Source organism: Syngnathus leptorhynchus, chromosome 3 (assembly GCF_054491065.1).
Source record: "Syngnathus leptorhynchus isolate UIUO chromosome 3, UIUO_Slep, whole genome shotgun sequence".
In the NCBI taxonomy this organism is placed as follows: domain Eukaryota; kingdom Metazoa; phylum Chordata; class Actinopteri; order Syngnathiformes; family Syngnathidae; genus Syngnathus; species Syngnathus leptorhynchus.
Genome location: NC_141197.1, coordinates 15,108,838 through 15,121,390, shown reverse-complemented (window position 1 = coordinate 15,121,390; position 12,553 = coordinate 15,108,838). Strand labels below are relative to the sequence as shown.

Here is a 12,553-nt window from a genome sequence, read left to right as displayed (position 1 = left end):
ATGTGAATTTTACAATAAATTCGAAACATTATCAAAGTGCCCTCGGCCACCCCAAATTAGAAGACAAGAAACCATAAACTTACCGGGTTTGAATAGTTTAGTTTGGTGAGCTAATGACTGACAAATTGTCACCAAAAAAAAAAAGAAAAAGAAGGCTTTGTGGTCAGGAGTGTTTAAAGTAAGACAGGAAATACATTAACGGACCTTCGTAAAACAAAGCCAAACGTTAATATAAAATCTACATTTCATTTCAGGCCATTGGCAATTTCTGTCCTACTTTCTGCTGTTAAAAAAAATAAAAAAGTGGATTTTTTTTTTGTCCAGGAAATAGGAAACCATGAATATATTTTTTTTTTCCCTGACTAAATGTTGGGCACACCATGAATTAGTGCTCCATGTCAGTTTGTATTCTTTTTGAGCCAGTTGGACAAGGTCAATAAATGTTAGCCGTTGTTTCAAGTGAAAGGCTGTTGAATGCAGAAGGTGACAGAACGCAAATGAATATAAGACAATAAAACCTCTTTACAACCTTCTTCAGTCAAACTTGAGTTGAGGATCCATCTGACAATTTTTAGGTGAAATAGAAGTCAAGCTTGTCAAAGTCAAGCAGCTCAGCCGTAAAGTTGATAATGTAATGAGCTCTGGTTAATGACAGCCTGCCCCATAATTTGATATCAAGTTTGATCGTTTTAATAAAGTTGCCCAGTGGACGACCTACTTTTGGGAAAATCGCGTCCTCCGTCACAACCCCGATGACTGTGGCCGTTGCTTACGCATCGTTCGTTACGTGCTATTTCATTCGGAAGCTGGCAGAAGCCCGAGCGGCACCTTCCATAACTCTTATAACCGTGAAAGATTTTTAATTAAAATGAAGACAGCTAGCTGAACTGTGGAGACGTCACAAATAGTTTTGCCCATCAAGGTCTCGGCGCATCAGATGGCCGGCAATTCCGGCTTGTTTGAAGAACTTGTTAATCACGTCCGCTTCTTAATTCAATTATCAACAGCCGCAGATTGATGCATCCGTAGATAGCGAGAAACACAGAATTCAATCGCTCTCCGTCGACTTATGGCGTGTCATTTGTCCTCTTTCTGTATTATATATTGATATGCCGCTGACCCTATGCATTTACTGTATTGGATTTTTTTATGACTCACCTTTGATCCTCCGTTTGAAGAATAACCACTGACCCTACCGTGTGAACACCGCATCTGTTTGCGGCCGCGTGAGTTCCGACATAATACGCACATGCTTTTTGCATGCGCGTGAAACTCCATTTGTATTGTCGAGACCAACGGGTCAAAGTGTGGGTGTGAGGGCGTTGGTTTGATGTAGTTTTGGGGTGGTAGAGGTCTTTCCAGGAGCTGGAGAGTTGGAAGGTCACGTTCATAAATTGTTGCCAGTGTGGCTGCGGCTTAATTGAAAAGGCTGCAGAAGGAATGGGACCCTGTGATCTGAGGCCTCACGCTCCTCCCTTGTGACCCTCGGGCCTTCACTCATCACACATCTGTCTGTCCGAGGAGAAGAAAAGTTTCCCTCTGCTTTCGCACATACTGTACATGTGTTTTTAAAGAAGCTATTCTTTTCATGTTGGGGCAAAATGTGCTTTAAAATTAAAATGTCCAAAAAAGAAAACAATTCAGAGAACACATTCCTCTTTTAAATGGTAGTGATGATTGAGAGACAAAGTTTAATAATGGCAGTAAAATACACATTATATGTTAGCCCTTCAGGTTACAAAGCTTTTGTCTATCTTTAGCGCTCAAGGGCCGTGATTTAATACACCGATTAATTTTGTTTTACTGTCCTCTGACTGTTTCCTTCAAAAATCTTCCCACTCATGCTACAGGTGACCGTTAATAAACACTTTATGATGATACTATGACCATAATTATTATGCTTTATTATGCCAATTTCAGTCCTTTCCCAAGGCATAATATTAACAATAAAAACGACTTTAGAGGTTCCACTAAACTTGTGAGGAGAAATTCAGGTGCTCAGTACTGCAGTTAGAATTCGCAGAAACATTTAACGGTTGTTTCATTGAAATGTAACAATGACCCAGAGAAGCTTGCCAGCAAGTTGTTTCTTGTTCCGATTTGTGAGGTGACTGTCAGGCATTTCCCGATGATGGATCATTAGTGGTTAAAGTCTCATTATATTTTGATATCTATTTAGAATATCTTGACAATAAATTCAGCCTGGAACAAATTAATTCTTGTTACCTTAATGAAGAACCTGGAAGTTAACCATTTTGTGTTCTAAAAATGTCTTATACTGATTATTCTAGCAAAGAAAAAAAATTTTGAAGTAGCAATCGGTTCCTTTGTGAGTCACTGCAGGCTAAACAATGAGACAATTAGTCATAAGTCAATGACACAACTGTCTAGTGTAACATAATCCATTCCTCCATAAGTACAGTGTCTATATGTCACTATACTGATTATGATCTCACCCCATCAATCTTTCAGCTATTGAGATAACCACACTCCTGTGTTGACAAAGTAGCAGATCATTTATAAAGCAGGGGGGGTCCCCACCTTGCCGTCCCTTATGGAAATCTGTCCGGGAAACAAAGGCAATCATAAGCCTGAATGGAGGTTCGCTGTGAAACTCAATATTTCACGTGTCTTCCCGTCCCACACATAGTCGCCACCTTTTGAAGAGGAGCAACGAGCCGAGGGGCCACTCGACTAGAAAGCTGGCGAATCTGTCCTTTCACACCGAGAGGAAACCCATCCGGGGTCGTTATTGTGCCTCATAATAGGCAGGTCGTGGTTTGACATATCATTTTGACACGTTTGGGCGTTATGACACAGATGGTTTTACTGCCGCCATAGGTGGAAGGGAGGAAGGAAACTGCTACTCGTGTTTCACGTAGATGATTCAAACGGAACGCGATCTTGTACTCAACAGCGCCTCTGCTGGCTGCTCTGAAGTATTGCGCTACATTTGCTTCAATTGTTTTAACCAGTCAAATATTTGTTATCGCAAATAATATAGTTTTTGTACAACTCTGTACGGCAGATTAATCAAATTAAATACCCCTTCACCATATTGACCATCTTTTATTGATACCGTAGAATAAAAACTCAGATTAGTGAGTGCATGTAACTACTTGAGACAGATTCCACAGTGCCTCTGCTGGTTTCAGCCATGAAGTTCAGATTTGATTTGGTCTTGAAACATTAATGAATAATAAACACAATGTTGGTGAGTTAAAGAGAAGCTATAAGAATCGACAGGAAAGTGGTTCTTCCTTCAGCATGTGGAAAAGTTGCAACTCATAGCCACAGCTTCAATCAACAATCGATTTGCACGCAAGACACGTTTGAAAGAATTCTCAGAAATAAATGATGCCTAGTAACCCTTAAATTCGAGCCTTCCAAGTTAAATATTAAAAGCGGTATTGAACCAAAACAAATTCCATCCCCGTCCACTGTTGCTGTGCGGATTTCAGGAGTAAGTTGTAAAAGTCTTCATCAATTGATCCGACAAGCGTTCATTTCATGCCGTCTAAGGAAGCAGCTGTTTGTCAGCACCTGACAACTTATTCATTAGCCGCCATAATCAGGCTCCCATATGTTGGAGGCTCTTCACATTTTTAAAGCACTTGGCAACCATATCATCTCACCAGTTCTTGTCAATATGTCAGCCATCTGTTTTAAGACAATACACTCCACGCGGAGGGGGCCCGCTGCTGTTTTATGACGCCTAGGTGTGAACGCTCTCCTCCTTCTCCTCTTCCTCGTTCCACGGGTGGTGTCCCGTCGCCCGCTGTGTCCACCTGAGGTCCCAGGACAGCAGTTACAGGGGTTGGCTGCATCGCGCAAAGTCTGCCGGCCCGCCACGTTTTGAAGGTGTAACAGAAACAATCCCACTAAGTGGCGGATCGCCTTTCACACAGATTACTGAGCATCTGTCACTTTTGCTGGAGGTAGGGGGGGGCGGGGGGGCAGGGGCAAGGTCGCTACCGCTGACTGCGTACATGCGGGCAGGCCAGCGGGAAGTCATGTACACACAGGACATTTACAAATGAATGGCGGACATGTTATAAAGTTGCAAAATAGTCGTGGTTCTATGAGATGGTGTGATTTGGTTCCCTCATCCAAAGCTGTGGTGGTTGATTTTTATTTGAAGCAGAAATCAATTTTAAGCGAAAGATATTTTAATGAGCACTGCAAAGTATATTTGAAGTGTTTATTTTCTTTCATAAATGATGCACCTGGGAAGTAATTGTGATGCGGCATCTGTTAGCAAGCCTGCTTTTTTTTTAGGAATTACAGTATAAGTGAATTTAAAAATGACAAATTACAATGAAAACCTAACTATTACATAATGTATGATAAATGCCCAACAAACTTATTTTACAAACTTCAAATAAAACTAAACTGACAGACGTAAATATTTCCTTCATCATTAGCCTTTCTGCTAGTATTTTAGCATACCCAATAAAATGAATGAGCATAAGTAATTGGTATTTAATTGTGTGGTCCTTAATTTTGTCTGACATTCATTTGCCATCATTGATAAACTTTTGTGATGGCATATAAAAAAAAAAAAATCTCATTGAGCTGAAATCTCAGCATGATTTGAAGTTTGATTTTTCATGCATATTCCAGAAAATAATGACTTTGGAGATTCCACTTTATAACGGTGCGACAAATATATTGCTTGTGTTACAGAAACGAGATGAAGAGACACAATCAGCTTTGGGTCGCGCACAAAGGCACCTGCCTCCTTACGTAAGAAGGCGCCTCAACTTCTCCGCATGTAACCTCAGTGTCATCTCTATGTCTCTTCTACAATGTCGCTGGCTTGTTTGTGCTGCCTGCTTTTCTTTATGCCACCTTGTGTCTTTCAGCAGCCCACTGGATCTCCTCACACAAGCCTCGCTCATTTGTTTGGCGGGTGTTGTGTTCTGGTCTCCGCGGGGCTCGAGGGGCCCGAGCCATGCCGCGTCACATTCACGCCGGGTGAAAGGTGAGTACTCTGAGAACAGAGCGTTCGGGTCTGCTGGAGACGACCTGCCTGCTCCTTTCTGCATGCTTGACTTTGGGCTGAAGGGGGTGGTGAGAGGCAAGTGTGAATAAAAGAGGAAAAGATTTGTGCCACATGGAAGACAAAAACAATTTGAAATGCTCTATATGCTCAAATCTTATAGAATGTGTGGCATACATGATAATACATTATTACGAATTCCATTAAGTGGTCTATTCTGTACAATTGAACTTGTTCCTCTGGAAATGGATAGATTCATAAGAGTACAGTGGAGCCTTCAAGGTCATTGAGCACAATACCTTCCAGTAAAATCCTCAACCTCAAATTTGTTAAGCGGATAAAAAAAATAAGAAGAAGAACCATGTGAGGCATACAGTTCTCGTAGGGTGTGGCACTTCTGAGAATTAAAATGTGTATTTCCCCCAACACATATTATGGGCCATCCACAATAATTAACATCAGATGATATTGTAATGCTTTAGATAATTGGTAACGGCCAATCATGGCTCAGCTTGCAAATGTCACATGTTCAAACTCCTAAAATAGGTATGGCACAATAACAAAAACTAATTTAGGTAAAGGTCATAGAGGAAAAACAAAACGGTCAAGAAAATGAGCTGTCTTAAGAGTAGCGGTGTCAAAATGAAATCAGCAATCGATTATGAAATTGATCAACAATTATCGTAATAATCGAGTGATCATTTAGAGCTGTTGTTTATCTTAAAATTGTCCAAATGCTCTTATTTCAGGCTCTCAACACTAATTATTCTCTGGTTATCTGAGGATTTTGTGTGTTCAATCAAAATAAGACATTTGAAAACATCATCTTTTACTTTGGAAAATGATAACAAAACCATTAACTGAATCAACTTTATAAAGTTGGTGAGTACATCAGTCTTAAATGTTGTTTTATTTGTATTTTATTTATTTTTATTAGTCATAAAACAATACCAAATAAATAACAATTGGTTACTACAATAATCCGCAATATATGTATATATTTATATATATTTATATATAATTAATCAATTTATCGATAGAATAATCCATAACTAATTGAATCTAAAAATTGTAATTTATTTCGTCACGCCATACCGAATATTTCCCGTCTCCTTCCTCTGTGGCAGGCCGTTCCCCGGAAATGCAGTTAGCGTGTTGCCGAAAGGTCAAACCTCATATCAAACGTGTTGATGTGCACGCGGCCCCAATACAGTTAGAGTGGTTTACGTGTAGAGCCCAGCATAACTTAGAGCAAATAGACAAACACCTCAGCTGGAAATTTACATTTAGTGAGACAGGTCGCATTTCTCTGACATATATCACGCTGTCGCAGCGTTGTTATTTGACACTTGCCCTCGCCGTATGTCAAGTAATGATGGAAGATGGCTCGCAAGTGGGACTCCTGGACAGAGCGAGGGATACCAAGAAAAAACAAATAATTAAAAAAAAAAAAAAGTTGTCGGTGGCTGTCGTGGAAACAAAACAGATGCGCCGTAATTTATGACCACTTTCTGTGATTGGTAGAAGAAAGCGCGCCATCGATCCGAGCCGGGCCTCTCTCTTTCACCTGTTAAGAGCTTTCCACCTAATTGGCTGCCTCCATCACGGCGACTGCCAAAAGCGTGGCCTTCTCGTCCGCACAATAGTATGTTCAAGTACGTGTAAACTGCGCCTGTTTTTCTTGTGCTCCCCCGCCATTGATTTTTAAATGAAGTATCAAAGAAAATCGATAGTAATCAACAAATAGGAGGCAACACCCTGTCGTGTCAGATCCCGGGGCAGGGCTTAATCAATTTAGAGGCCTGTCACAACACCGGCATGCAAAAGCAAGCTGTTGTGAATGGAAAGCAGAAAGACAGTGGAAGCGTGTCATTTGTCAGCGGGAGGCCGAGCGGGCTATCGTTTTGGTTTGGGGCGATTCGTGTACGAACATTACAGTATCCCTCGAGCCGGGTATCTCCTTACGCCTCTGCCAGCGCCGTTGCAAAGGCGGCCGTCCAAAATGCTTCATCAATCTCCAAGTGAACTGTGAAACAGTCGCTCCACCTGCCACTCACTGTCAACACCTCGCCGTCGCTCCACGTTGCCTTTCCAGCTCGCATACCTGAATGTGATAGGCTGGCCTTGCCGCCCCCCCCCCCCCCCCCCCACCATTTGCCTTTCAAAGACCCTGATTGTGGGGGATTTTTTTTTTTTTTTGGGATAGGTGAAGGTAGCTACGCATGAGGGCCAGACAATAGGCGAGGTATCATTTTCACATTTTTTTTTGCTTCTTTGATTCCCCTTTCTTCTTCTTTTTTTTTTTTTTACTCTCCACAAAATACCTTGTAGGCTTAAACATCTATTTTAATCCTACCACTTGTGTGCTGTCACTTGACGTTCACAGTTAAACAAGCAATAAAGTTCAAGTTCATGGTTATTGAAGAGTTTGCTACACGTTTAAGTAAAGTGAATGGAAACTGAAATGTACAAGTTGACTTTTTTTTTTTTTAAACAATTTTTAAAGATTTTTTGGTGAACATTTTAGAAACTCTTGGGCTGGAATCTTTTAAAGATGCTCTGGCAAGAAGTTAGGATAGCAATCAACTAACTGATCATTAAGAATGTGCGATTAATGAGCAATCAGTTCGGGCTTGGATCCAATGAAATGAAAATACTTCCCAAGATTTGGGGTTTTGTTCTTCAACCAAAAAAAAGACAAAAGTAACCCTAAGACAAAGTGTACATACCTTTTTTCATGATTGTTCTATATGATCATTTATTTTCTATTTATTTTTTGGTATTTAAATTTCATTGTTAATTTCATGTTTATTGTGAACTTGAATTTGACACTTTCTGGCCTTGGAGCCAAAATATTTTTGATCCACTAGCTAGCTAACAATATTCCAAATAAGTCTTCAGGCATTCCCAAATAAAACCAAACATATATTTTGCTCCATGCTGTCATTCATGACATTGTGTAAAGTGCAACACATTCACTTCTGCCCTCTCCAGTTCAATAGGAGGTCAAGTAGTTTCCATAATATACACCGTGTTTTTCTTGACTGGAAACTCAAGAGCGGATCAAACAACATCTGGACAATGTTCTCACCAGCCTGAGATGCTCTTTGGTCAAATGGTGATCAAATCTCATCAAATCTTCATTCACTCGGAACACAAAAGGGCAGCCGCCTGTGCCACTCTGCCCTGCAGGCAACAGCAACACTCTGCATGGATATTTGAGACTCTGGTCCGGTTTGGCTGGTGTGTGGCGCATGCCCAGACCTCCCTCCCTCCTTGCCTCCTTCCTGAGTGCTGTGCCAGGCCTCCCTCCAGGCTGAGAACGTGACAACATAAGGTCCATTCTGTTGCCTGTCACTCACAGCCTCAGGCCCGCTGTTAAATGGAAGAGGCTTTTAGATGCTATGAATGCGTGCTGCAAGAAGAGAGGGAGTGGACATTTCACCGGGCGTTATTGTTTCTTGTTGCGTGTGCGCATCCGGTGGCTTCTGTGAATGGTCATATTTTTATTGGACTCGAGTGGAGCGTGTGAAATTGGATACAGGATATAGTATGAGCAGATATTACAGGTTTTGTACCATCCCTGGATGGCATTGAATTCAATTTATTTTTCATCTGTGCTGGAAAATGTCCCGGTTTTTGTGATTGATTGTTTTGAGGCTTTTTGGTTGGTTTCAGGATTTGGCAAAAAGCTCTTTATCTCGTCGGACATGTTGTACTGTAGCCAAGCGGCTAGTAAAATACGCTACTAGGGAGAAAATGGAGACAAACAGTCATGTCTTAAATCTTTATCTCTAATATCAAACGGTTCGCAACTGGAGAAGGTTTTAGCTTTTGATTTGCATGTTTTTGTAGGAACGTGATGTTTGATCGCCATCCGTAACAAAGGACGTTTTTGCCTCACCTGTCATCTCGGTTACGGTTGACCGAAAATCTTCATGGAGGCGCATTCAAATTGATGCAGCAATTCATTTCAATTTGTCAAAGTTTCCCGTCAAACGCAGAGGTCACCAAACAGTGCGAGGAATGCTTTGCACACACACACACACACACACAAAAAAAAATGGACGCCCTTACCGCGTACTTTAAACAGATGTCCACTGTCAGTGCTTGGTAAGCAGCAATAAATAGCAAATTCCTCCGTGATCTCGTTTTATGACGAGGCTTGCGTGCGTCAAATCGTACGCAGGGGTGAACGTAGGGACAGTTTTGATTCATTGATCATTAGTTCAGCTCACAAGCCTTGTGTTTTGATTACTAATATTTATAACCATCAGCCCATTTAACTGGGAATGGTCGAGAAGTAATATATTGCGTAGCAATTGGTCCTCATTTAACCTTGAAGATTGTAAAGCTGTCGTGGGGGAATAGTGTAATATTCACCTTCATAAAGGGGGGCAAATGATAATTCAGCGCCGGGGAATACGTAGCTGCAAATTTGATCAAAAAGAAGTCCAACAACCTCTGCTTTGTTTCAAATCCTGTAATTAAGGCCATGTGATGTCAAATACATCAAAAGTAACCAGACGTTTTGGATGTTTTACAGGATGTTGCGCAAAATATAATATTTCCTCGTGGTGAAAAGGGTTGGCAGTTACAAAGAAAAGAAATAAATAAATTGGACCTTTCCAGACATGTGAATTTGGGATTTAGCCAATTGTTGAGTGTGAAAGAGCACACACGGGACACGCCGCTTTATACATGCGATTAAAGAAACGAGATCTGATGGAAGCCAGCCAACAATGCAACACGTGTCACCTCCAACTCTCGAGGTGACTTTGACAAGTTTCACACATTGTTGACAAAACATGTTTATGTTGTTAATGTTGTTAATAAAGTAGAATGGCAGTCAACAAATTAATTAAATGCATAAATAACTAAATACATAAGTAATTAAATAATAAATAAATACAGAAATAGAATTTATTGAATAAATAAATAAATAAATAAATATAAATTTAATGCATCTCAGTGGAGATAATTAGCCCAAAACAATAATGAGTGATGCCTGCATGTTGTTCTTTACTGTGTTGTCCATTTTTGATATGTGCCATTCTCCAAGTCCCAAAATTGGTTCTTACATTGGTGAAAGGGAAAAGCAAATTCCTTTACACTACATGTGAAAAGGGGGAGTTTCTAGCTCGTGACAGGCGTGATGGATTGAATGCGGCGCGTCGCGGCGTTGTCAGCCGAGAGTGTGATGATGGCCGACTGAAGCGTCTCACCTGTCGCTGCTGAGGGCGACGCAAGGGGACGACTGGCGCCGGCCCAGTCTAAACAGGAGCGGGCCCTCGCTGTCTCAACAGGTCTGCATCGCACTGTGCGAGGCCGAGAGACAGACAGAGAAGAAGTCCAGACGCGCACACACGCATGCAGCGCACATACAGAAAACACAAATGTGGGATTTTTCTCATTTTTCAAGCGGCCCACCCCCTTCTCTGAGAAACTTGCCGGCTCTGCAGTGTGATCCTTGTGTGTGTGTGTGTGTGTGTGTGTGTGTGTGTGTGTGTGTGTGTGTGTGTGTGTGTGTGTGTGTGTGTGTGTGTGTGTGTGTGTGTGTGTGTGTGTGTGTGTGTGTGTGAGGGTGATGGTGGAGACAAACCATCTGCTTGGCCGAAAAGTGTGTGTGCGGGTCGGCTCCAATGCCCTGCAGATGTTTTGGTTGTTGTTAGGCGCCGCTTTGTTTTTGGTTTTCCCTGGTGTGTTTAGAGGTTGGGGGGATTACAAATTAACCGCAATGGGGCATTTGAACGAGTGTTAAGTCTCTCCACAATTCAAATAATCGAGTTGATAGGAAGTTTTTCCAAAAATGGCGGTTCTACTGCTACTTTAATTTTTCCTTCTTTTGTTTTTGCTTCAGCATTATTTTTTTTGACATCTATCATTGCAGGAAATGAGTCATAGCATCCAAGATCTATTATTGGCTATCTACCACCAGGCCAAAGACCCCATTTAGTTTGGTCTACCTGGGTCTGATTGTTCTTATCTGCTGCTGTCCATTTGGGGTTATCGTTTCTGGTGCATTTCAGGCCTCACATATCGTCACAAAGCTGAAGTTTAACCCATGGTTGATGTATGACATCATCTCGGTCACGCCCATCGTCACGGACTTTATTTGAGGAGTTTCCATCACGTTTATCTGATCTATTCGTCGAGGTCAGCCGTGTTTATTCTGGCTGACATTCCACTCTACAATATTTTAACGCCACCCAACTGAGCCAGAACAAATTTGCCAATTGTTTTTCTTGTCAAAGAAGCCCACACTTGCCTTCCATGTGTTTTGAGTTGGCCTGAGTGGTGAGCGGGCCAGGTTGTATTGAGTCTCGGGTGGTAAGCGGCCTTGATCCAGCCGTGGTCACTTCCAGGTCGGGCGTGAGGAGTGTGCATTGGGGTTGGGGGGGGGTTGGAAGCAGGATATCAGAGACAGGCCAAATAAACAAAGCTGTCAGCCGTAGCATGGCCCTCTGACCTGCCCTGTCCCATCTGTTTTCTTATCTGCTCCAGCGCTAATACTGAGAACAAGTGACACCTCTCTTTGCTAAGCGCTCGCTGTTTTCCTTCCACTTAGATGTTGTGTCATACCTCGCTGAGGTGGAGCTATCTTGACAGTATCTCCTGCTCGTTTTTATTAGAGCAATAAAAATGAACCATGGCTTTTTGGAAGAATGGAAGAACTTTTGACCAGTCTAAAATCGGTTGATGTGGTTGAGGTCAAGTTCAACAAATGCAACAAACAATTGTATTTATGGGGAAGTTTTTAACCTGGATTTAAAAGCTTGACCTCTGATTGATAAGTTCGCTTTGGATTTTCATTTTGTTTTGTCTTCGATATCAAGATGCTCTTGTGTCTGTCGAGAGAATTTACAGTCTTCAGACCAGCAACTCACACAAGCGTCATTGATGTGCTGGGCGGAGTGGATGGGTACTTGATGTTGCCAATCGACGGGGAGGGCGGAGACCATGTGGATCATTAATAAGTCTCCCCGGGGACTGCAATGGAGGAGACTGAGTGAAGGGGGCGGACTGGCAACAGTGGTGGAGGCGTGTTTGAGTTATTTGTCTCCTATTTATTGGAAAACTACTTCACATTGAGTCTATACAGATAGCACTGACAGTGACAGTTTTTCTTATTTATTGGATCTTAAGAATGATTTTTTTTTTTTTTTATGTATAGTTATAGTAAGAACTACAGTGTAGGAAAGACCGTAACCATCTCAGCAGTCACATACTGGGCAAGTGCTCCCATTAAGGTTCCACGTTTTTGGGGGTGTGGGTTTGAATCCTTCTACTGCCAGTATTTATAACAAATGCCTAATAATTTAAATTTGAATCACCGACATAAAAAAAGAAATCAAAGCTATAAATCCAAATCAACAAACGACTACCAACTGCATTCCAGCTAGTAAAAAATGTGTTCAGTTTCATCAAAGTGGATGCACATGTGGTCAGTTCCTAAAAACATTCAGAATCTCTTTAGTTTATTGTGGCCACGCCAAAACCCGGCCTCCCATCATCCAGTTAAACCAGTCGCCCAACTTGTGTTATGTCTGT

The 12,553-nt window shown here is 41.6% G+C and overlaps 1 long non-coding RNA gene across 2 annotated transcripts in view; it reads left to right on the top strand.

Annotated features, from left to right (window-relative positions):
- The window catches only part of LOC147059459 (uncharacterized), a 79,831-nt gene that overhangs the window by 23,656 nt on the left and 43,622 nt on the right, over nucleotides 1-12,553 (top strand). For both annotated transcript variants that reach the window (XR_015065723.1, XR_015065722.1), the window contains exons 2-3: nucleotides 4,687-4,746; nucleotides 4,866-4,984. This is a non-coding gene — a long non-coding RNA (uncharacterized LOC147059459). The remainder of the gene's footprint in view (nucleotides 1-4,686; nucleotides 4,747-4,865; nucleotides 4,985-12,553) is intronic.